Here is a 3331-nt window from a genome sequence, read left to right on the forward strand (position 1 = left end):
AAAGGACTATCCAGACTTGGTTAAAGAGAAGGAGAGTACGATTACGGTGAATACGATCGCAAGTGGCGACATAGAGTCTTTGGAGGGAAGTAAATGCTCAGTTCAAGGAGTGGAGATCAAAAGACCGAAGAGAGTAGTGAAATGTTGAACCTGCATATATTGTACTTGAAAAATCTGATATCGAACAAAAGAGTATGTACATTTCAGTTAGGAAAATCTCTTCTAGTTTAAATAAATTTCTAAATAAATAATTTCTAAATAAAATATGTCCAACAAAGATATATTTCGAAAAATATACATATTATTTATACATAGCACATACATTGGTAGCTTTGCAACTTGATTCACTTGTTGCGAGTGAAAGTATTTCGCTCTCGAAATCATTTGTTCGAGCTTGTATACATAATCTGTACAATTTGTATACTTAAAATAAACTTTCAAGTACGAATTCTAAGAATATATAACATATATTTAGATTTCTACCTCTATATTACAATTGTCCTTACACAGCCCTAACGGTGGACGAATAAATTTTCACACCTGTACATTATGGAACAGATTTAATAATCGTATTATTGATCTTCGCTGCAATGCCATTCTCTTGTTAATTGACTAAATAACAGATTAAGAATTGTGTGTCTGACATCGTATCGTAATAAAAGTAATAAGGAAACGTGTGAAACATAATGCATATATTGAAAATCTGAAATATCCAAACGTTGGCTAAACTTCGTTCTCAAAATTTTAATGTTAAATAAATCGTACCGTCGCTGTATCAGAATGAAAAATAAAATTTAAAGAGTGTTAAACGAGAAATCGTAAAAATGCAAGAATACTAGATCCTTTTTATACCGTCGCTACTGCTTAATTTACCATTTTAATATCTTCGATCGTGTGTAATCGGTTTTCTTAAATAATTGGTTCAAGATATTCGGAGCAGTTCGAAAATGAAATGTTTGCGATGTTTAATAGAAAATTTGTAAAGTACCACAGAAGATTAATGGATGTAAAATTGCTTTTGTGAAATATTAACACTTCGAGAATGAACGACAAAGGTACAAAAACGTTCTGCGTCGAATTTTAATGTCACAATACATTCAACCATGCCATTTTCAATTTGTTCCTTCTTTATGCAATTATGCAAACTGTTACTTAATACGAAAGCATTGGATAAGCTTGCGAAGTAGTTTGCGGAAGCTTACGCAATTTGCAGTTGTTCCGAGACGACTTTTAAGTGTTAGTAGCCTCGGTAGGATTTCTTAAATATCTCAGAAGCCGTAAAGATCCGCAGTCTAATTACAAGTAAAATCGTAGATTAATTACAGCCGGCCGAATGCACTGTACATCAGCATTGTTACCATTATCTTGGGTTTACAACAATTTCGATACATCCGCAAGTTTCCTGCCAAACGATTAAATCAAGAAGTACAAACAACCAGTGCGTCCGAGTTTCTTGCTTTCGAATACATTCGAACGAACCGTAAACTCTTGGAAATGTAACTGCTAGGTAGCTACGGCTTTGTAAGCCGATTCGGTGATTCCTTCAGACACCGATTCTCTTCGATTATCAATCTTTGAGACGTATCATCGTCGGACATGTCACGCTCTGCTTCGTCGGCTTGAGCCATTAGACACTGGCACGTTATCTCGACTACTTTGTCGGTCAGGAAGTTGAAGGGTTGTCTGCGAAGAAGAATGTATCAAATATAATATATAAAATGAATAACTTGCTATTATAATTGAAGAAGCATACCTTGCGACCGTGTTAGATATAGCTGGCGGTCTGAAGACCATTTCGGACAGCTGTAACTTCGCCTTGTTCAATGTCAGCTGCGTTGTCCTAACTTCAGCCGCTTCTGCAAGATCCTTCAGAGATTTCTTTTCTAAATTCGGCTCCTCCACGTTGCGATACCCTTAAAATTGGCTGAACACGGAATCTTGGCCTGAAATAGTCGTTTAGAAAATTCATAAAAATGTCCTGCGTCTATGAATAAACGGTACACACCTCGTAGCATTCGCAATAATTTTTTAAACATCCGCTACGCTTACAATTACAGCCCTTATTGTGTTTACGGATGACATTATTGTGTTTACGGACATTCAGCCGCACAGCTACATTTGACAAGCTGTACAGTTGACAAAATTGAACAACAACAGCTCAATTACATATGTATACTCACAGTTTAAGACACTGCGACTTGGTACAATTACACGGTTTCCTCGGCCTGATGCCGTTAGGCTCGACGCTGGTGTAGGATCTCCGGAAGCCCTTGTTAACTTCCCGATTTTATAGGGAAGTTATTGTAATGACCCCGAAAATCGAAAATCGATTTTTTAGCAGATCTTCACGTTTCATGGTCTACTACGATATTTCCCACGTTCGAGTTGATCGAGAGAACTGCCTGTCCGGATGCTAATTGGCTCAACGCAGATGCTGGAATAGCTACGGCGTTCTTCGACTGGTTGCCGCCCACCGTAGCGGTTGCAGAGATTAGCAACCCCTCTGACCGCTACTGGTTAACGTGGCCTTCGGTGCAACTGTCCGTAACGACTTGTTACTAGTGTTCTGTAGAACCACCTGTATCAACGTGTCGTAGCAAGTAAATGATACAGTCTACTAGTAAACATGCTTTATTTATCACTCGCACAGACCTTGACAATAAGTTGCTGGCTTCCGATCTTCTGACTGACGCCAATGGGCTGCAAAGTGGTCTGCAACTTTGCTTTACCCACACTGACAACATTCGTGGTTCCCGACGAAGGAGTACTAACAAGTCTGACGTATTGCACCTTGAAGAAGATTAAGTCGTGAGTTATTCCTACTTCCTACCGAATTGTAACCAGAACCAGAGATGAATCACTTACTTGTCTTCCAGGCATTTGTATCTGATGCACTGGGTTAGATCCGGTCACGATGCTCTAATTAGCCGGTATCCTAATAACTTGTCCGCTTCCGAGCACAGTTCCGGGTTTCAGAGAGCTCTGTTAAATAATACAAGCATTATAGTACGAAGAAAGCGAAGCAGAAACGAGATGGAACAATACATATACAGGGTGTCCCATATAAATGGGAACACCTAGATATCTCGTTTATTATTAATCGTACAAAAAATCTTGTTGGAATATCTGCAATAATAATGTCGGGTGTTGAAGGATATAAACAGTGTCCTTGTATATTCAAACGGCTCTCAGGTCAGAAGTGGAAGGCCTGCAGTATCTCAGTTCGAAGAGGGCCTGAGCAATAAACTTAGGGTTCTTGTGTATCGAGATTTCCCGAGCGAACCCAACAGGGGTTTTTCGCCCCCCAAACTTTCTCCTTTGGTTCAGTTCA

The 3331-nt window shown here is 39.0% G+C and overlaps 1 pseudogene across 1 annotated transcript; it reads right to left on the minus strand.

Moving 5' to 3' along the window:
• Nucleotides 1–234: 234 nt before the first annotated feature.
• Nucleotides 235–3063, minus strand: LOC143211127 (protein lin-54 homolog; annotated as a pseudogene). The gene is made up of 5 exons (XR_013009397.1): nucleotides 2866–3063; nucleotides 2653–2790; nucleotides 2006–2578; nucleotides 1754–1943; nucleotides 235–1683 (listed from the first exon to the last, which is right to left on the minus strand). The product of XR_013009397.1 is annotated as a protein lin-54 homolog (transcript).
• Nucleotides 3064–3331: the final 268 nt, after the last annotated feature.

This window comes from Lasioglossum baleicum, chromosome 1, assembly GCF_051020765.1.
Source record: "Lasioglossum baleicum chromosome 1, iyLasBale1, whole genome shotgun sequence".
In the NCBI taxonomy this organism is placed as follows: Eukaryota; Metazoa; Arthropoda; class Insecta; order Hymenoptera; family Halictidae; genus Lasioglossum; species Lasioglossum baleicum.